This window comes from Carettochelys insculpta, chromosome 5 (assembly GCF_033958435.1).
Source record: "Carettochelys insculpta isolate YL-2023 chromosome 5, ASM3395843v1, whole genome shotgun sequence".
Lineage (NCBI taxonomy): Eukaryota > Metazoa > Chordata > Testudines > Carettochelyidae > Carettochelys > Carettochelys insculpta.
Genome location: NC_134141.1, coordinates 43278795 through 43301661, shown reverse-complemented (window position 1 = coordinate 43301661; position 22867 = coordinate 43278795). Strand labels below are relative to the sequence as shown.

Genomic DNA, 22867 nt, shown 5'->3' with positions numbered 1-22867 from the left:
CAAATTTAGATAGCCATTTTGTGGATTGCATTGGAGCCTGAAACAGGGACTTAGGCACCTAAATCTAGTGTTTAGGTTTCTAAGTACCTTTTGTTTCTGTGACATCAGGACCTGAGCAATTTCATCGTCAGCAGAACGGATGTCCAAGAACTCCAGTGCCCAGCCAGATTTCTGTCTAACTCCACCCAAGTTCCTTGCCCACCATGTTTCCCAACCCCAAACTCCTGGTCCTTAAACTCTCCCTTCATTCTTGCCTTCTCCTGTGCCAAATTTCCTCTTCTATTTGCACATGCTCTTCTCCTTCCTTGTTCCTGCCACCTACTCTCCAATCCCTCCCCCAAATAAACAAACTCACATATAAACCCAGTTTAACAAAAGGAAGAAAGTAAAGCTTAGATATCTCAGTAATTTTACATAAGTGACACACCAAGTAGCCGTACAACTGTAGCTGTATCTTTTTCACTCCCTTACCTCATCTCACATGTTTAAAATCCTTTATATTTTGGTTGGGGCACAAAACAGGTGTTTCTCATTTCTTTAGAAGACATTTTAGGCACTGAAATAAAACCCCCAAATAATTACAACGGGAAATGGGAACAGATTTCTCCCTGTTACCCATCTCCCTTGCTCTCATCCCAGCTATTTAAATTGGGTACTTCCATGAGGATTTGGTTGAAAAGTGGTTCCAGGAACTTTGGGAAAATACTCTGGATCCTACAGAATGTACATTTAGATCCAATCTTGCCAGTAGCACTTCCAATTGACAGTAACCTGCTTTTAGAGATAAATGTACAACTCTTTTTGTTTACAAGAGTATTAACACAAGTGTATTGATGGGCAGAAATGAGGCCATAGAGATTAAATTTACAATTCAGTCAATTATACATTATTGTTCCTCCACTTTTGTAATGATATTCAAAGAAATACATTTTTTGAGTTAGACTATTTATAACAAATGAAATAACCCTAACATTCTGTGCATTCTATCAACTAACTTAATAAAAAGGGGTAGTTTATAAGTGACAAGACAGAATGAAAAGTTCTTTGTGCCACAGGATAAACCACCCATGTTGTCAAATCAATGCCTTTCTGTTTAATTTTGTTATTTGTTTTTTTGCTGTTGGAGCTGCCAATTCTCTAATATATTAGAGAAGACGTAGGGAAGTCCTTTTGATTGATAACAGTCACACATTTTAGTGTCAGACGAGTAGAATGATTCCAAATAGGAATTTTGTATGTTGTTGTCACACTGAGTTGAACAATTATTCAACAAAAATGATTTAAACGTTCCTTTTTTAACTGCTTTGACAAGAACACCATAACAGTTCACATCACCCTTGACCTGCACGGTGTACATCATCTTGTCAACATATAAACAAACACGTGATGGGTTGGATTTTAATAGATTCTATAAATATCACCATCCAATTTATCAAAAGGTTCACCCTAGTGACAGCTATAGAGTTGCTGGATAATAGCTGTAATGTACCTTTGCAGTGTTGTTGCAATGGGGTTGTCGCTTTGAAATGTAACAACCTACTGTTGCTCTAAATTTCTTATTTCCTTGGAGTTCTGAGTCACTTTCAAGCATAAAAGATCACAGACTGCAGGATGTATATACCGCATAATCATGAGGATAAGACTTCCGGGTGGAAACCACATGGATATCTTTTATAATAAATCACCCTTTCCCATCCCATCATTAACAACCAACCCTCTAATGGAACTTCAGAAGAGAGGACTGAAAGAGATATTCAAGTGCAGCAATACCCACTTGGGAAGCTGAACAGAACTTAATTGAAATATGTCTGAAACAGTCACATATAGTAACATTTCCTGCTGCTCCCCTCTCTGCATCAAGCTCTTCCAAATCTTTATCTGCTCTGATCCCCAGTGTACTAGGATTCTTTGAGTGTTCATTAGTTTATTAATAGAGACGAAAATGCTTACAATCATGTGAAAGGACTCATTCATCTAATACCTCTTTGGGTCCTCAGTGACGAATGAATCCAGCATGTCAGAACACAGACCTCTACCACTTGAATTAAAGAAGTAATCCATTAGCTGGTACCAGCACTAGGCTAATACAGTAAATTCTTTCATATCTGAGAGCCCTCGGACTGGAAGGTTGCTGGGTAGTCAAATATTCTGGATAATAGAGCAGTATACCTAGCAATGCATAACACTAAAGAAAAACAAGATTAGATATTAAGAAACAAACAAAATGTATGCAGAGTACTTTACTTACCGACAACAGTAGTATTGTCCACAGTAAACATACTGTATTTGCTGTATTTATTTGTATTTACTTTTGCTATAGAGTGTTTATGGAAAACGTAAAATTTACTTATGGTTAAAATGCCAGTTACTTGAGAGCTCTGGATAATAGAATGCTGGGTATGAAAGAGTTTGCTCTACTTTCTATTTGGACCGGCCACACTCAGGCTGCATGTAACTGTTGTAGCACTGCAGAAATTTTTACATAAATTTGTTCAGGCTATTAAAAATGCTGAGGAAAGAAGTAGGAAAAGATGATTGCAAGCAAACAAACAAACAAACCATACACCAGCTGGAAGTCCTTATTTAAAATACAAGGCTTCCTAAATATCAAGAGAAAATACAAAGTAATATGATGAGAATTTCTAAAACTGTAAGGTACATGCTTTCAAATGGATGTATTAAAAGAACCATCTAACATTTTTCAGACAAAATTATCAAAACTAAGTTTTTGGCAAATGAAAGAATGTTGAAAATTATTTCAGCAATTACTTCAATACATTTTTTCTCTTTAAAAATCTGCAACAAAATCTTTTTAAGAAGCTGAAAATTGGTCACTTTGAACCTAGTAAAATGGAAGGAACCTAGACATTTCATTTTTCCTGGGATTTCTTAACATTTTTTCAACCAGGTCTGTAAACAAATAATACTTTAAACTATTCTCATTGGTAATGCAAAGAACTTTTTAAAAGGGAGGTACCATTAACCCCACTTTACAGATGGAGAAACTGAAATACAGTTCACATAATAATTGGCAAAGCCAGGTACAAAACTCAGGTGTCTGGATGCCCTGTCTGGTGCCCTACCCATTGGACGCCGAATTAGAACTAATAATTAACAAATAGGTCATATGAATTCAAAGAGCTATAAAACATCATTTTTGTTTTGTTGGAATTGTTAGGAATACTATATTTTTTTCTGCAGTTAGTTCGTCTGTATCTTCACAAAACAAACCAGCAGTCATGAAGCACTTTAAAGATTAACAAAATAATTAATCAGGTGATGAGCTAATTCCCAGTCTGAAAAAGTAGGTCTGTCCTATGAACACTCATCACCTAATCAATTATTTTGTTAGTCTTTGAAGTGCTACAGGACTGCTGGCTTGTTTTGTCTTCTTTTCAGAGAATGAGCACAGCAAATTATCTACTGACCATAATATTGAATAATACGGTTGAACAATTATTAACAGTCACCTCAATGAATGTGAGACCACACAATAAAAGATTGTGTAAGCCTAGTTCTGAGCTCACACACCCAGTAGGTAACATTACTACACAGCCTGAGAAATAAAGAATGATCCAACCTAAGCAGCAGCTGATTTTTTTCCAAATATGAGATGATTCTAAACTTAAGTACTAGATCAGGATTAGGCTGTGCAAACGTGAGCCTTCTAGCTGCTGAGCATCTCAGCTAAGCTCCTCAGCACCCTTCGCCCCTACTGATAGCAAAGAGAGGAACTGAGAGGGATCAGAACCAAGCAAAGAGACAGACGTGAAGACTCTTGCAGGATCAGGACCTACCTTTGTACTATTTATATCCTTCATATAGACTGGGTATGATCCAATTGATCATAACTTGGCACCACAATTGATTTTTTTTTTTTTTTTTACAATAGTGTAGTTACTAGAGCTTTTGAAATCAATTATTTGAAACTGTAGCCATTTGTCAACAGTTTAATTTGTCATATGGGTTTAGCACACCCAATAGTAACTGGGGTTAAAATACAGGCTACTGTATGTGTCATAATGCCCTTTTCTAGATAGAATATAACATCTGCAAAAGTGTTTGTAATTATGTCATTTGCTTGTGGTTGGCCTGGCACAGGAAATTAACTTTGACACAATCACAGGTGATGCCCGAGTGGCTGTGGCCTGTTCTGCACTTTTACCTGCTGATGCTACTTGGAGATCCATTTGCCAAACCCAGTAAAGCATCACTAACATGGCTAGGAAAATATTTCTCTAGCAATTTTAGTACTTTTGGTCTGTTTTCCAGTCCTCCCTGCATCCTACCAGGATACTAGCACCCAGTGGTAGCCTCACCTCTCCCTCTGCCCTTCTTCCCCAGATGGACTTGGGGGAAAAAATGTAGAAAGACACCAAAGATTCGAACTAGCTGGCATAGGATGAAGCAGCCAAACCACTTCACTAGTAGGAGGGGGCAGGGGGCTGTTAAAATGCAGCTCCGCTGGGGCCACCCTCCACTCTGCAATCCCTAGACCCTACTCTAGGGGCATCAGGATGCAGGTGATGCCTTCCCACCCATGTGTGTTGGGAGAAAACTGCAGAGAGGAGCCAACCAGAGACTTCAGCACTGCAGACAGGCGCAAATGCACTGACATGGTGCGGAGTCCGAGAGGGAGTATGAGCGCATGACAGGTTTCTGGTCTTGGGTTGGGGCATAGAAGGGGGTGCAGAGTCTGGGAAGGAGTTGGAGTACAGGAGGGGATGGGGTAGGCTTTGGCCGGGAGGCACTTACCTCAGCAGCTCCAGGTAAGAGCACTCTCAGGAAGGTTTCCCTGCTTGCCAGCAGCCCATGTGGCTCCCTGCACTGGGGGAGATGGTTTTGCGCGTGGCCCCCACCCCCAGCAAAATCTCTCAGCTCCTATTGGACAGTTTAGAAGCTAGAAGATTTTGCTGGGGGCAGGGACAGCACATGAAGCTCTTCCCCTCCGCACTCCAGAGAGCCACAGGGCATAGCCAGCTGCTTTGAATGGCTTTGCTCCCTACCACAGGGACCCCACCCCTATTCTTGTTTGCTTCGACTGCCAACTCTGTGGTGCAAAGATGATCTGTAACACCGAGTTTGTACAGGGCCTAGCACACTGGGCCTCACTCTAGGCTGGCCCTTAGCCACGACCATAATGAACATGCCAAAGTCAAGCTTCCTAAGCATGGGAACACTCTGAAAATTACTTCTGTAAAAGCTCCCAAGCTTGAAAATCCAGGTTAGCAGCTGAAGTGAAAGTTTAACTGGGATATCAGAACTGGGAAAAACTAGAGCGGAAAGAGGAGGGAAGAAATCCAGGAATTAGAAGATAAATGGAAAGTGATACATTAATAACAGCTATTGATTGACCTGGTGCCACTGAGTTTCTAGTGGCATCCCTTCACTCCCCATCACTGAGTGTTACACCCACCCAAAAGCACCCAGACGATGAATTGGCAATGCAATGCCCTCCATTCAACCAACGCCTTATTTGGGAAAGAGGGATGAAACCCCAACTAGCCATTGAGAACAGAGAGTGAGAACAGCACTAACCTTCCACCCACGGCTCAATATTTTGAGTGAGACTGCAATCTAACGCCTCACGTTCCTTGCCTTTGCTCAGAATCACTATCCAATTTGCCACTGTTTCCTTCAGACAGATGGTTCTCGCAGACTGCTTCTTTTCTTTTTTGCTCTAATTTCCCACATTTAATTTTGCCAGGGAATTCTAAGCCCACATGTTCAGGAACCTCTACAAATGCATGTGCACAAAATCCCATTTGTTCACGCAGAATTGGAAGGCAGAGATCTGTCAAGCATTCATAGTGAGCCTACCCAAGAGCTTGTAGGAGTGAGAGGTTGTCTGCCAGACTCCCAGCCCCTAACAAACAATTCCCTGTAAACTTAATTACAAAGTCCTTCTTATATCAGTGTAAATATATTGAGCAATGGAGCATGACATTCAGCCTCTTCTCATATACAAACAGCAGCATCCAAATTAAATTCCCATTCACAATATTTAACTTCAATAACCCGGAGATTTACAACCTGAATGATTGTAAAGTTTCCATGAATTATTGTCATAATTGAAATGAACAAAAAACCCAAGCAGTCCTGTAGCACTTAAAGACTAACAATTTTATTTACACTTGTCCCTCGCTTTATGAGCACAATTGGTTCCCAACATTCTGCTCATAGGCAGAAATTCATAAGAGGGACACTAAATTACCATCAAATTACATGTAAAAGTCTCTGATTAGGTCCTAGGGCTCCTAACTTGGGGAAGGAGTGGCAGCAGGTAGCTCTGCTTTTGAAAGGTGAGTGAACCTTGGGTTGGAGAGGGTTAAAGGCTGGGGGTAGTTTACGGCTGTGAGCAGGAGGGAGGGTTAAAAATCTGGTGGCAGGTTTGCGGGGGGAGTTCAGGCTGATGTGGTTTTGGGTGGGGGGGATTGGGCTGTGGGGCCCAGGTGTCAGGGGGGGTCTGGCTGCAGGCCGGTAAGGGGGCCTGGCTGCCATGGTTTGGGGCTGCAGGGGTCTGGCTGTGGGGTTGCGGGGGTTACAGGTGTGGGTGGGGGGTATGGCCACAGGGGTTACAGGTAGCTGGGAGGGGGGTCTGGCCATGGGGGTGGCCTACGGGGGGTACAGGCAGCCGCAAGGGTTACAGGCGATGGGGGGCGGTGTCTGGCCTCAGGGGATACAGGCGGCCACGGAATGGTCTGGCTGCAGGGTGGGGTACAGGTGGCTGCAGGAAGTACAAGTGGCAGCAGGGTCTGGCCGCAGGGCCGGCAGGGGTGTCGGGCTGTGTGGGGGGGGGCGTGTACAGGCGGTCACAGGGCTGTGGGAGGGTCTAGCCACAGGGGTACAAGCGGTGGGGGGGGTCTGGCCGCAGAAGGTGAACAGGTGGCCGTGGGGCTGGCAGGGGTGTCGGGCTGTGGGGCATACAGGTGGCTGGGGGGGGGGGTCTGTCTACGGGGCCGGCAGGGGGTACACATGGTGGGGAGGGTTAAGGCTGTGGGGGCAGTGTGGTTTAGGGTTGCGGGGGGGTCTGGCTGCGGGGCTGGCAGGGGCATCAGGCTGCTGTGATTTGGGGCTGCGGGGCCACAGGGAGTACAGGCAGCAGTGGGGTGTCAGGCTGCGGGGCCAGCAGGGGGTCAGGCTGCAGCAGGTTGGGGTTGCGGGGCTGGCGGGGGGGGGGGGCGGGGGGCAGCCTAGTGGGGTTGGAGCCATGGGGAGGAGGGTAAGGCTCATATGAGTGGGGGAAGTTCACTTGTAGAGTGAACTAGGGTAGGTAAGTGTGTCCCTCGTTTAAGCCAGTACTCGTAAATGAAGTACTCGTTTAATGAGGGATGAGTGTATTAGGTAATGAGCTTTCAAGGGTAAGACCCACTTGTCCAGATTTTTCAACGACTAAGAGCCTAATGTGACAGGGGGCAGTCACAAAGACCCTTTTGGGATGTTTCCCAGGGTGCTGATCAGGCCACTGACACCCACCTTCTTGCTCTCTGGGACTCAACACCACCCTGGCCTGCTGAGCCAGATCCTCAGGCTTCCCCCACCAAAACACAAAGTTGGGGTTACCACTACCCCACTGCAAATCACTCCCAACACTGATTAAGCACATCTCTGGGCATATGCAGTTCTAGGGCACAGCACCCAGGAAATCAACCCACAGAAGTGATCAAAACCAAACTAAAATAAATCCCTCTTTCTTTACGCAAAAGATTTGCAGAGGGAGGGCTCATTAGGTAAGCCTCCTTTATCAATGAAAGGGAGATATGCAGAGAGAGGCAGTCCTCTCCAGGTAATAATTTACACTTGTTTTGATTATAAACAAAAGAGTGTTTTCTCAAGCAAAACAGTAGGGTCTAAGTGACTATAAGAAAACAGGTAGATCAAAATGAGTTAGCAGATTAAACAAAAAACACTTAGCTAGCTCTGCTTCACTAAGAATATAGTTAATTATGAGTTCTTACCCTAAACAGCTGCCTTTGCATTAGATGAAAGTTTCAAGCCAGAAAAGATCCTAACCGACAGGGGTGTGTAAAGCATTTCTGTTTCTCCTTAAGGTGTGTCAAGCAATTGCCAATGCAGGCTGAAGACAAAGCAGCTGGAATACTCTTGTTGCTTAAATAGACATTTTCGCCAGCCAGGAACCCTTTGTTTTAGCATCCAATCGTCACGTGAAAAAAAATGAATAACAAAATGGAGGCCTGTACCAAGTGGCATGGTCACATGGCTTTCTAGACCAACCACCTCCTAGATCTACAGGACGAATAAAGCCATTTCCAAGCTATCAGGTTGATTGCTCTGTTATTAGGGTACATAACCCTGTCCTTTGGGTTGTTCTTGAAGCACCAGTAATGGTTGCCATTAGCACCTTTAAAATTATACATCAACACTTACTTTGGGTAAGGATAGCTCAGTGGCTTGAGCCTTGCCCTGCTACAGCCAGTGTTGCAAGCTCAACCCTGGAGGGGGCCATTTAGGAATCTGGGGCAAATAGATCTACCAAAAAACCAACAAAATTGTCAGGGATGATGAGGGGACTAGACTCAACAACCTCTCAAGACCCCTTCCAGCTCTATGAGATAGGTATGTGTCTGCTTTTTTTTTTTTTTTTTTTTTCCAATTTCACATAGAAGAGTGATTCAAACACAAAATATGAAACAGATCCAACAGCTTATAACAGTAAAAATGATAGACTACAGACATATTTTGTCCAAAGCATCTCTAAGTTATGCATATTTACATGCACAACCTATTTTCCATGAAACTTGGGGTAGGGGGTCTGTAACACATAGCATCAAGATGTTAAAAGCACAATCATCCTAGCTGGTCTAGTGATCATGTGACAGTAGTGCAGGGTGGATAAAAATTTATGTTTTTAATTAAAAATGGAATTTTTTATTTCGTAAAATCATCAATAAAATACTATATTTCTCGTTTAAAAGTAACAGTTACAATTAAATCTCATCACAAATATATGACACATACACTTACAGTTTCATAAAAATGAATTAATAGCTCTCGTCTGTCCAGACTGAGTATGAGCTCTTGCTTCTTGCAAGTTCTGGGCCTTCAATTTCTGTTTCTCAGCAGATTAAAAGGTAACATTTGCAAAGAATGACACAAACTGGATAGGACTGTTTTTGTTCTGAGCTTATGTGGTGATGGACCTGGGCCAAGCATGGCAGAGGAGTTAGTTAAGACATTTTGTCTTAATGACAGAGAGAGAATACATAGAGAAGGATAGAAGCTGCATAGAAAGGAATAGTGGAGGAGACTAAAAAGAAAAAGGGAAGACATTTGGCACACTCACAGCTTCCTATATTCCCCCCAATACTTTTGCCCTACAAAAATTCTCATGGCTTCTGGGTGTAATAAAGACTCTATCTGGGAATATTTTGCAGAAATTAATTCCTTGTCTAAAAAAGGAAAATGTGTCAAGTATATGCAGTGCAAGACAATGATGCAGGCGTTAGTTGCCAGAATGAATCATAAAGAAAACTGCTTTTAGGGAGACAGACAATATGCATATGGCAAGTGGGCCAACTGGTTAGTAATGTATAAGATTCACTTTGGCCGTGTCTACACTGGCACAAAACTTTCAAATGGCCATGCAAATGGCCAAATTGAACCTTACTAATGAGGCACTGAAATCCATATTCAGTGCCTCATAAGCATGTCACCGGTCGCAGTTCTTCAAAATTGCTGCTTTTCGCTCCCGCATGGCTTGTCCAGATGGGGGTCCTTTTTGAAAGAACCCCAACTTCAAAATTCCCTTATTCCCATGAGCAGATAGGACCCCCCAGCTGGACGAGCCACACGACAGTGAAAAGCAGCAATTTTGAAGAGCCGCAGCTGGCGGCATGCTAAGGAGGCACTGAATATGCATTTCAGCACCTCAGTCATCTTCGATTTGGCCATTTGCATGGCCATTTTGAAGTTTTGTGCCAGTGTAGACAGAGCCTTTGTGATGGATCATTTTTCAAGACTCTCTGTATGCTTCTTAGTATAAGTGTAATGTGACGAGTAAATTCCTAAGTTGTTTGCTGTATTGTAGAGTTCTAGAAAAAAAAATTAGCTTAGCTAATCCTTATGCCTTGTTTACTCACAATGAACTCATATCTGGCATTCTATCATCTGGAACTCTCAAATAAACGGGATTTTAACCATAACTAAATTTTAGTTATGCTTTCCATAAGTACAATATAGTGAAAGTAAATAGAAACAAATACAGCAAACACAGCATACATTTACAGTTTACAATAATACTGTTGGCAAATAAAGTACTCTGAATGCATTTTTGTTTGTTTCTTAATACCTAATTTTGTTTTTCTTTAGTGTTATGCATTGCTAGGTATACCTCTCTATTATCCACAATATTTGAATATGCGGCAACCTCCCAGTCCTGGGGCTGCCAGATATGAAAAAGTTTACTGTAGTTAACTAGGGTTAGAATCTATCATTCACGTATACAATAGAGAGAGCTACAGTAAGAAAAAGCTGGAGTTGCCAGTTGCCACTGAGTGTTATTTTCTTACTGTATATTACATAATACATGTCCGTTATTCTGAACATCATGGCTACAGACCATAATGGTGATGCCAGAAATCTATTCTGTATTTTACTTCAGCATAACTCAACTTTCCCAAGGGAACCCCATTCTCAAAAAACAGATGTGCCAGTGAGTTCAGTGGGGCTTACTCCAAAATTCAATGCACTCTGAGCTGTTTTGGTAACTTGATTTAAATCAATGATTTTTTGGTGATTTATAATCAATGACTCTGCAGCTGTTCTTTATCTGTGAAGAGGAATCAATGCTGGAGCTCATCCTGGACTCTTGCTTCCCATGGGCATGAGGAGTATAGGGTCTCAGCTACCAATTGGTGTCACCAAGAGCAGAGTGTAAAGTGTACCGTTTATAAATAAAGCATGTCCCCTCCAAGTAAAAACAAATCCCAGGAGGAGAACCCTCATCTTAGGATCACATGGTATGACAAAGACTGATCTTTGAAAGCAAAATGGAGCAAAGGGGCAGTTTTTCTGAATCACATATCTATGGCTAGGTGCGCTACGGAAACAATGTGCTGTACGTTAGAAAGCCTCTTGTTGCTCTTTAGCAGCTACTCTTGTCATTTCAAAATTGTGATTAATGGACTTCTGTGACACATATTGCCAACTATTCCTGGCCATAAAGACAGCTGATAGAACATAGGGGGCCTGGAATTTGAATGAGTAAACTGAAAAAAGCAGGGAGTGGATCAATGAGATTCAAGAGTGACCAAGTGTGACGTTAACGTGCAGAAGAAACGTGTTGTGAATAAAGCAGTACCCTGAGACCAGTAAGGTGCTTAAACTGTCAATTCGACGTAAATGACTGTTGTATCCTAAAAGGATGCAATTTAAGTTTGTATTGGTGTAACAAAAGGAGATTGTGCAACATTCCCTGAGGTCTTGAAAAATAAGGAATTCTGCACATAGGAGGAAAAAATGATGCACCAATCTTTAGGAATTCTGGTCTGTTTAGAAGATCCAGAGTGATACTTTCTTCCCATACCAGACAATTAACACTGAGGGCATGGAAATTCCCTTGTTCCCTTGGCTTATGAAGCCCTATATCAGAACCCTGGACTCCTTTAACTACAGGCTGAGCAGGTGCAGAATGGTGGTAGAATGTTCCTTTGGCCATTTAAAAGCCAGGTTTAGCTGCCTTCTGAACTACTTAGACCTCAGTGAAGAAAACACGACCATTGTCATTGGCCTTTGCTGTGTTCTTCATTACATTTGTGAGGCGAGGGGGAAGTTTCATGCCTGCATGGGGGCGAGGCAGAGATACTAGCAAGAAATTATCAGCAACCAACCCCATGGGAAAACAGGAAAGCCCAGAAAGAGGCACTGAAAATCAGGGATGCCTTGAAAACCAAATTTGTGAATGAACGTGAAGGGCATTAACTGGCATCCCCCACACCCATCCATGCTGTTTCCTTGCCCTTCATTAAACACCCCCATCAACTGCAAGACAGCCATCACCACCCACCCAACCCCAAAGCATGTTAACCAGTAAATGAAACTCTTTTCACAATAAATGTTTCTTATTTAGAGGGCACTAATGGAAGAGTGGAGATTGTAAGGGGAAAAAGGATAATAATGTCATATCTAGCCAAAGGTTAGCCTTCTGGTGGGTGTTGATTTTGTGGGGCTATGAACCAGGGCTCTCTGTAGCCTTTCCCCACCTCATTTTGGCTACGTCTACACGTGAAGCCTACATCGAAGTAGCCTATTTCGATGTGGCGACATCGAAATAGGCTATTTCGATGAATAACGTCTACACGTCCTCCAGGGCTGGCAACGTCGATGTTCAACATCGACGTTGCGCAGCACCACATCGAAAGAGGCGCAGCGAGGGAACGTCTACAGGCCACAGTAGCACACATCGAAATAAGGGTGCCAGGCACAGCTGCAGACAGGGTCACACGGCGGACTCAACAGCCAGCTGCTCCCTTAAAGGGCCCCTCCCAGACACACTTGCACTAAACAGCACAAGATCCACAGAGCCGACTACGAGTTGCAGACCCTGTGCATGCAGCATGAATCCCCCGCTGCAGCAGCAGCAGCCAGAAGCCCTGGGCTAAGGGCTGCTGCACACGGTGACCATAGAGCCGCGCACGGGCTGGAGAGACAGCGTCTCTCAACCCCCCAGCTGATGGCTGCCACGGAGGACCCCACAATTTCGACGTTGCGGGACGCGGATCGTCTACACGGTCCCTACTTCGACGTTGAACGTCGAAGTAGGGTGCTATTCCGATCCCCTCATGAGGTTAGCGACTTCGACGTCTCGCCGCCTAACGTCGAAGTTAACTTCAAAATAGCGCCCGACGCGTGTAGCCACGATGGGCGCTATTTCGAAGTTAGTGCCACTACTTCGAAGTAGCATGCACGTGTAGACACAGCTTTTGAGTCCCTAAAGAGGGGAGGGTGCCGAATGTGTGGAGGGATGATGTATGGAAGGGTGGGCATTGATTGGACAGGTGCTGAAGAACCAGGAGCAGGGCAACAGGCTGAATGGGTTAAGGGAGGTCTCAAATAATGGCGCTGGGAGTGGCTGAGGGATGCAGTGCCCCGTCCAAGAGAGAAGAATGAATGGGGTAAGGGTACCATGTATCGGTGATGCCTGGAGTGGCTTGGGGATGCTGTGCTTCTAAAAGGGGAAGGTAATTGGGGCCGGGGGGAAATCACGATTCACTGACGTTTTATCAAGCACAGCTTCAATTAATGCAGAGGTCACTGACTGTGATTTCTCTATCTGTGAATTAATTAATTCCGGTTGGGTGCCCATAAAAGACATGAACGAGTCATGCACTCGTTCTTGAGAGTCTATCATTTTTAACTCCAGTCATTACGCCGTTTTCTCCTTTGTAACTAGGGGAAAAGAATTTTCCAACAATTCATTCCAGGTCTTCTTCTTCCTCCACATTGGATGCAGCCTCTTATCTGCTGAAATGGGCCTTTTCTGTCTTTTTACCAGAGCCATTTGCTGATAAAACAAATTTAGAAATATTCATGTCATTAGCAACATTTTTATCTTTACATGGAACAATGATGAAACTGACAGAAAGAATGGCTGCGTGTCTCTACGGAAGAACACATTGCAACTGCAATGTCACTCAGGTCACTTTTAAGACTGAATAATGCAAGATTCCGAGCAGAATGATTTCAGCTACTCTACAGTAGAGATCTACTCTCAACACTATGGTAAGCTATCCTCGGTTCACGGGAAAAAAAAGGTTTCTTAAAACAATGCCAAGGGAGGGGCGGGGGATTGCACGGTGTGTCTCAGACAGGCAGTCCCATGGGGGAATGGGTGGCTGTATCATGGCATTCTTAAAGTACACTGTCCCAGGAGGCAACAGGGGTTGGCTTGAGTGCATGCTGCTTCAAGTAGCGCCTGGAATTTAAACCAGCTGCTCCAGGAGTTAAGAGATCATTAAATGTCATGGGCGGCATGTACAAGAACCATGGGAGGGTCCTATCACCCATTGGCCATGCACTGGGGGGCTGTCACATATGTAATTGCATGCATGCCCTGGATTTTAAAGCAGCTGCACCAGGAAATGCATGAGTTTTGCTCTGCACTGGATAGGTGCCCAGCAAAAAATCATTAGTGACTCATGAAACTTCCCATGCATTCTAGGCTACCAAATGAGACATCAGCCTCATCACACTAACAAAAAGGGATAAGGAAAGATACTGTCTGGCTATCTTGTTGGAAAATTTGCAAGAACGCTCTGTGGGGCCATGCTTCCAGATCACTTACTGGTGGCTTGGCACAGAAATATGTCTTACCATGGAAGCAGGAATAAGTCAGGTCTCCCCAAAAATCTTGTGAGGAGAATCCACAAGTGCCTGTCTAAGACCTTCAGTTTTTTGTCCAAACAGGGTCTGCACTCCATCTCCAGGCATATTAACAAGCTGTTCTAAGGGAACGGGTCATGGGCCTGCCACCCCATGATTGCAACATACTATTATCAGTAGAAAAAAAAAGCCTACTTACCTAAAATGCCCTCTCTAGGATCCAGGTTGGCCTCTGAAGCCACGTCCTGAGTTAAGGGGATGGGATCCACTGGCTCCAGCTTGATAAACAGCTCCTGGCTTTCAGGGTTTAATTCTACGCTGGAATGGACCCCACTGTCATCCACTCTTTACACATCAGGAAGTGCATCAGCACACTCCCCATGAACACAGGAGCCAACACAACCTTTGGGAGAAGAGGTTGTGTCTGTCCCCAGAACAGCATGAAGCTCAGCATAGTACAGCATTTCTGGGGAGATGCTCCAGACTGACCATTGTCCGTCTGGTATTTCTAGTAGCTCTGCCTCAGCTCCTTGATCTTCACACGGCACTGCTGACTGGCCTTGCTGCACCCTTTCTCTACAATGCCTTGTGAAATTTTTGCATAAATGTCAACATTCCTTTTGCTGGATTTGCGCTGAATGAAAATAGCTTCTTTGCCCCACACTGAAAAGAGGTCCAAGATCTCCTGATGGCTCCATGCTGGGGCCCTTTTGTAATCCTGGGAACTCATGGCTTCATGATGTGTGAGGCGTGATGCAGAGATGTGATCTACACATCTGCTCACCATGTTGGCCAGAGAGGAAAGGAAATCTAATCAAAATTCCTGGGCTGATGACAACTGTTTCTGTCACCTACTTCCAACTCTCCTGGAGAGCAGCCGGGGTGGAGCGATGACCAGAAAGGACACCTCAAGGGGCACTGTGGGACAGGTTAAAGGCTAATAAAATTGATTCTAATAAAGCTGGTGTCCCCATTTGTACAGATCGACTTTGCAAATTCGACTTCTCAAGTTACTTCAGGGGGAAGTCAGCATTACAAAAGTCGACCTTAGAGTCCCGTAAAATTGACTTGGTCAATGCAGGGGTGTAGACAAATAGCTTATGAAAACTGAATTTAGATCCTTAAATTTGACTTAATCTTCTAGTGTAGACTAGGCTTCAGAAGATACCCATGGGTAAGTTACAGCTAAATAACAGCACAGAAGACAGAGTCAGGACTGGTGGCTGTAAACAAACTTTATGGGACCACAGGAAACTTGGCCACACCCATGAAAAGTGGTCATTCGGCTAACTAAAATCATGCCAAATTACAGATGTTGCCAGATGAGAGAGTGCTGGATTAGAGCCATTCAACCTGTGCTCTCCTGATGGCAAGGACAAACCACTTTCCTTTAGCCTTGCCCCAGCATGCAGTTGTAGGGGTCAGAAAACCTTGTTGAAACAGATGGTGAGCCTGAATGGACCTTTGCTTCTCCTCCAGGTTAGCCTAAAACAATGGAGAAGGGGAAGGCAGGGCAATACCATCTTGGCTCATAAGGGGAATCTTCGAAGCATGAGGTGCAATTGAGGGCACAGGCTGACACAGTTCCAAGCCATAATTACTCAGAAAGGGAAAGAGCCCATAGCACCCATTAGGAAAAACCTCCAACAAATCCAGCCCAACCCGGTCCTCAGTGTGTGCATCTGTGAGGTACGTGGAGTGTCGGAGGAAGGGCCAAGCCTGCTGAATTTTTAGATCACTGTTTACAAGTAAGTATGTTTTAACCAGTACATTTCCAATGCCCCAGCGATCGTGCCTGTGCGACTTACAGTATCCCTTTCTGATTAAGTCTCCAGTGTAGCAGCTCTAATCACCTGTACCTACTCTACTGTACAGACAGGGTTACTTCAAACACTGTCCAATAATGAGTGTGTGGCCACTCCTTACACCTTGCTGATGACATTGAGGCCCAGGCTCAATGCTGAGCGTTAGCGTTCACCTCCCATGAACTAATGTTTTCACTAAGCCTGCAATGGAAACTGAGCAGACTCCATCCCTTTTTCCATGCACTGTGACATGCCCAGAGATCTAGAACATACCACCCCCTCATGTTTCACACCACAAACCAGAGAATGGGAAGCAGCAGTAAAAATACATTGGGACCAAACACAGAGACTAGAGCTCAATTTCATCATTGAAGATTCCATCCTGCAAGGTGCTAAGCACCCCCTTTGGGACACTCAGTAATTTGTAGGATAAGGATTTAGAAAAAGGAGGCATAGCTCGCTGTCTGAAGGGGTAAGTATGCAGCTAGCAGGCATGGCTGAGGTCGTAGTCTGGCATACTGACATAGCTTCCCAAAAAAAACTTACTGCAGCAGTATGTAATAAATAACACACATTTTTAACATGTTTTGACATAAACTATTGAATTGTGTATGCATATTCACTCAAAAGTCAACACTCTTTGTCAACCCAAAAGTCAGTACTGCCTGCTACTATTACCTGACTTGGCAAACGTTTTGAGAAGCATCTCCAGTCTCACCAGCTAATTCTGAATTTGGCTTGCAGCCGATGTGGTCAAGCTATAAAACTATCCCTGTTATGAAAACAGTTCAACACTATCAAAACCACGTTGAGAGCATTAGTTCTCCTTCATCATACTTTAGAATGCAAAGCAGATAATAAGCACATGAGTCATTCACATGGAGGTTACAGAATTCAAATTAAATTAACTGCAAATAATAAGTACTTTGAAAAAAAATTAAGGCCTTATGTTTCATGCCATCACTAGGTTTGTTAAAGATTTCACCCAAGTGTGGCGGGCATTAGACCCAAGCCCAAATAGAGACAAAGAGAAAGTCTCCTAAGATTTACAGCATTCACTAGACCCAGCTGTGTCCGGAATTTTATGGGACTTATTATCTGTCTTCCTCAAGTCACTGTCAGAAGTGTGATATTTCATCAGTGATACAGATGTCTCCTAATTTCCATTTTTCTGAAGACACATAGAAGGGTAGGGTGGGAAGGAGAAGTTCCACTGAATAGGTTTTCACAGATTCAATAGCTGAATTGCAGTTACTTCTCTGCCTTAACAAGCGCTAGACTACAAACACACACACACACACACTCCCTATGCACAATAAACTCTGCTCTGCATCTGCTACTGATAATCTATTTTTTCTCATCTGCTGCTGCATTTGTCACAGGCAGTGCCCAGGGCAAGGTGCAGGGGTGAGGGGGAGCAAGCGCTGTGCCCTGGGATTGGTGGAGCCAAGGGCAGTAAGCCCTCAGCACTGCCCAGACCATGGTGCTGGGCCTCTCCCCACCAACTTCCTCATAGCTGCCTCCAGCCAAAGCAGTGCTGCCGTGGCACGTCAAAGGTGCCCCGAGCTCTGACGGCTGCTGCTGCTACTTTGGCAGTGGCCATAGCCAGAGCTCCAGGCCCCTTTCAAATGACTGGCCTGGGTGGCAACTGTCCCCTTTGCCCCTCCTTTTCCCACCCATCATCAGGCGTGACTGTCTCTGAAAACTATAATGATCTGTGAGGATAACTCTGAAGGAGAAGACATGTAGCTGCCATGCGTGGACAACAGATAGTTAAAAAGGTTCACACCCAGTTCTAATATGAGCATAAGGTATTAATCTCACCTAGTGATTGTGATCTCACCCAGAGACTATGATCGCACCATAACAAAAGTTATAATTTATATCAAATTCCTGCACTTGGGACGGAAGAATCTCAAGCATTGTCCTAGGCTGGGGACTGACTGACTAAGCAGCAGTACAGTGGAAAGGGACCTAGAGGTTATGATGGATGAAAGACTGGATATGAGTAAATACTGTGCCCTTCTAGCCAAGAGGGCTAATGGCATATTAGGGTGCATTAGGAGGAGCATTTCGAGCAGATCAGGAGACGTTGTTCCCCTTTATTTGGCACTGGTGAGGTCACATCTGGAATAGTGTGTCCAGTTTCAGGCCCCCAGTACAAACAGGATGTGGATGTGTTACAGCACATTCAGCAGAGGGCAACAAAAATGATTAAGGGGCTGGAGCACGTGTCCTATGAGAAGAGGCTGAGGGATTTGGTCTTATTTAGTTTACAGAAGAGAAGACTGACGGGCGATTTAATAGCAGCCTTCAACTTCCTGAAGGGGAGCTCTAAGGAGGATGTAGAGAAACTGTTCTTAGTGGTGTCAGATAGCAGAACTAGGATCAATGGTCTGAAGTTACAGAAGAAGAGGAGTAGGTTGGATATTAGGAAAAATTATTTCACTGGGAGGGTGGTGAAGCATTGGAATGTGCTGCCTAGAGAGGTGGTGGATTCTCCATCCCTAGAGGTTTTTAAGTCCCAGCTTGTCAAGGTCCTGGATGGGATGGACTTAGTTGGGGTTGATCCTGTTTGAAGCAGGGGGCAGGACTAGATAACCTCATGAGGTCCCTTCTAGCCTTAGGATTCTATGATTCTATTATTTTTATTTAAAAAAATCTTCCAAAATGTCAAAATCAATTTTCCAACTGGTGTGATATCAGTTATAAACCACTCAGGATATCCTACATTTATCACAGTATACATTCAAGAATCCAAGTTTTTAACAAGTTCATCATTCGTGTAGACAGACAGCCACAGTTCCTTTGGCTTCAATGGAGATGTAACACTGAGGTCAACAATAAAGTTGGTCCATTATCCTCATGAACACTGAATTCACTAAGAACATGTCTAGAAGACTCCAATTTCACTCCCCACTCAGAACTAACCAAAGAAAGTTTGATAAGTAGCAGGTGACCAGAATTCCTGAATCCTGAAACTCATGTGTAACATACACCGCTAACCTTTGACATACATGGCTTCAAGTTGTGCGTAACTCGCTTTAACAGGAGTTAAGCACAACTTGACACTGCTCCACAGCCCCTTTTCCCAGCTGCACAGCTGCAGGCAGCTAAGCAAGCTAAAACTCTTCCCCCTTCCCTCCCCCAGTGACACGGTGGTCAGGTTGATAGTCATACAGCTGGGAGGAGGCAGGGAGAAGGGGCTTGTAGCTCACCGGGCCGCACCACTGGGGGAAGGCAGGGAGAAGCACAACCAGGAAACTGACCAGCCCTGGTGGGCTGGTCAGTTTCCCAGGTCCGCAAGTGGAGGGGAGTTGGGAACCAAGAGGCAGCCTGGTTCCCATCTCCCCCCTACCCCAACGTGCACAAAAATTTGAGTTACGTGGGGGCTGCAGGAACACACCACCTATGTAACTCGAGGGTTTACTGAACTGGGTATTTCATAATCTGGCATCAAAGACAAACAAGAACAGTCACTTTGTTTACCTTACCCTACCCGTTCTCATGCTGATCATAACAAGATGAAGCAAGATGAGGCCAGCAGAGTCATCCAAACAGATCAAAGTGATGAAAACAAAACTGGGCATCTACCAGTAGGAGGGGAATGGCAACATCAGTCACCAATCATGCACACAAGAAAACATGCCCAAGCCCCAATGATTTATTCCTAAACATTCTAATATGCATTTCTGCCACCCATCCCCTTCCCCCATAAGGGTAACAGGACAGAATCATGTGAACAAAATTTTTTTTAGACTGAGGCCAATCTAAAAACAACATACCTAAGACATATAAAAAAAAAAGATTAAAAAAAACAAAACAGCAAACTAAAGACTCTGCTTTTAAGATTGTCAGATATAATGGTTCCCCAAGAAGGAATATTTGCAACCAAATCATTCTGGTCTAAAATTCTTTGTGGCTACACCAGCAAACATTAATACCCTCATCTCCCCAAATGACCCTCTGATATGACTCCAAGCATACATAATAAAATCAAATTAAAATAATTCAAGAACTTTGCCTTGATCAGCATATTAAAGTAGCTGAATAGATTTAACCCTACATATATTTTACATAAAATATATTTCAGTACTGTTACTAGTTTGTCTTAAGATTAAACTAAAAGAGAGAAAAGCTTCTTACTCTGAATAATGAGGATTATTTTATTTCCAGTTTTACTGCTCAATAAACAGCATAATAAATAGTGGTCTCAAATTTCTTCTATTGAAATAACAGAGAGTCTATGACAATTAATGCCTGAGACTCCAACTCAGCTCTACATGACAGTGCCATAACTGAAATCAAGACTGTTAAGAGACACCCATACATGTGAACATATATACACACACACCTCCACAAATACCTGATAGATGGTCTACACTAGTAATACCTATGTGAATTAAAGTTAAATTATTGCCTTCTATGTGACCATTTTGTCAAATCTGTGTAATAAATATGCAATATAATACACATTAGAAACTAATGTATGATAGATTTCTACAAAACACTAAAAAAGAGGGAAATGTATTTGATGCAGATGTTTATCTAAACAAACACAAGGTATAATTATGCAGCCACTGAAACTACAGTCTTTTCAAATGAACATGTTGGCCTTAAGTCAAGCCACAGCATAACCATAACCAGGGTGTTTTTAAGGTAACTTTGTCCCAACCTTAACAATCCAGTGCAGGGTGTACACTAAGGTACAAACTACAGGCTCTGCAGTGCTTCTCAGAGAAAACGCTGGCTTCTTATCTTGAAAAAAATGCTGATTTAAAAACCACCACCACAGAACTTCTGTATGGCATTCACTCTGTCCTAAAATCCTGAGTAAGGAACCAATGGGAGTTTTGCTGAAGCAAGAACTGACTAAGGACTGCAGGATTTGACCTTATATAACCATAATCAGCACATGGCCCGAAGCAAACTAGTTTGCTGGCAACTATGTTTGCTTGAACATAATCCAGAGTTTTCAAAAAATAATGTGCAATAATGTCCTGCAAGTTACCGTGACAGCATCCAGCTACTTTATCAAACAAACATTCTTCTGATTTTCCACACCTACAGAGAACCTCAAGTTTTTTGTGGTTAATGGTTGAACACTTAGTGGATTTATTGCATTTGTTCTGGCACAGGAAAATTTACTTCAAGAGTGTATTCTCATTGTGACAAGATATCTTAATTATGTCTTCTAGAAATAATTGACCCAAATCAAGTTACTATACAGTATATCTATTGGTTAATTAGAACTTTAAGCAACAAATAAAACACATTATTGACTTTTATATCTTCAATCAAATAAATATTTACAGTCACAATTTACAAAAATTATTTACCTTTCAATAATGGATCACACAGAGAATATGCACTATAGATGCCAATGAATGTCTAGATCAGCAGCAAACAAATTATGGGTGAAGGGGGAAAAAGCCTTCCTGCTATCAATGCAGCCTATAAATAGCATGCCATCTTATGTGGGTTGTCTTTAAAGATGTGTGATCTTTTAGCATAGTAGACTTAATTCAATGCAAAATTGACCTTGAGATGGAAAACAACCTCATGGTAGAGAGGCATCCTATTTTAATGAACAATGACTATAGATATTAGAGGACATGCCTGTTGTCAATGCTCATTGCTACAACCTGCCTATATCACACTGGGACAATCAATTGTGTAAATGATTGCAATAATCAAGGAAACTGCCTAATTTATAAATCCTTGAATACAGCATTTTAATGGATTCTTTCATTTTAATGCTGATCCCTTCAGAGCTAAATGAATTGTTGTCCAAGCTGTCATTACACAAAATGATAAAAACATTCAGTCTTGAAGGTAACTACATCTCATGGATATTCAGACCACCAGGATACAATTACTCATTAGTGACTGCTATGATAGTTTTCATTACAAAACAACAGGAGCCATGAAAAAGCCACAGTTTCTCTGTAAATGAGCCTTTGCTGAAATTACTGATGAAACTTTTGGAATTTGCATAAATCACTTAAGGTTACAAATTTTTAAGCTTTAATGACTAAATATTCTTAAAATGTCCCTAGTTTTCCTTGTACTGACTTTTTGCTTTTCTTCTTCATTTTTTGTCCCTATAGCAACACGTTACCTCATTTTTGTAACTCGGGGCCAGATCCAGCATACAAACTTTCCAATCATGAATCATGTAAATGTAAGCAATATTAATACTACAACTACACAAATGCAAAGCCCAGAGCCATGTGCTACTATTAAGCGGGAGTTCTATGAAAGCCACCTGAAACTTCCTCTGCATACTTAACCTGGTTCCGCAAAGGTACTTATACATAGATGGTTATTTTCAGTTAAACCTTGAGCAATTGATTTCAGCCAATAGTGTGCTGTCAGTACTTTACTTACTGCTCAATCTCACTAACCTGACATTTATGGTGTACTGATTGGCCTCTGTCAGTGGTGGAGGTTGTAAATTCACTTTGAAAAGCTTTGTGTTAACAGCCTTCAGCCAGGCTCTGAGAAGAGTACGAGCAGGCAGGTTGACAATTGCTTGACCTCCTGCCCTTATTACAGTGAGTAAATCAGGCTTTGAGCCATTAGGCTGGAGCCTGAGGCCTACACAAAAAGGATTGACATGACTAAAGGTCAACCTCTGTCACACATGTGTAACAATTTGGATAATGGAATTCTGTAAGTTATCTGAAAAAGGTGGCAAATGCGTAGATGGAAAGGGTATG

General features: G+C 43.0%; 1 protein-coding gene and 1 pseudogene across 4 annotated transcripts in view; both read right to left on the bottom strand.

The window, feature by feature from the left end:
• PRDM6 (PR/SET domain 6) overlaps positions 1-22867 on the bottom strand; it is a 108007-nt gene that overhangs the window by 63705 nt on the left and 21435 nt on the right. The gene's annotated exons all lie outside the window — the stretch shown is intronic.
• LOC142013346 (zinc finger and SCAN domain-containing protein 32-like) lies at positions 13385-15070 on the bottom strand (annotated as a pseudogene).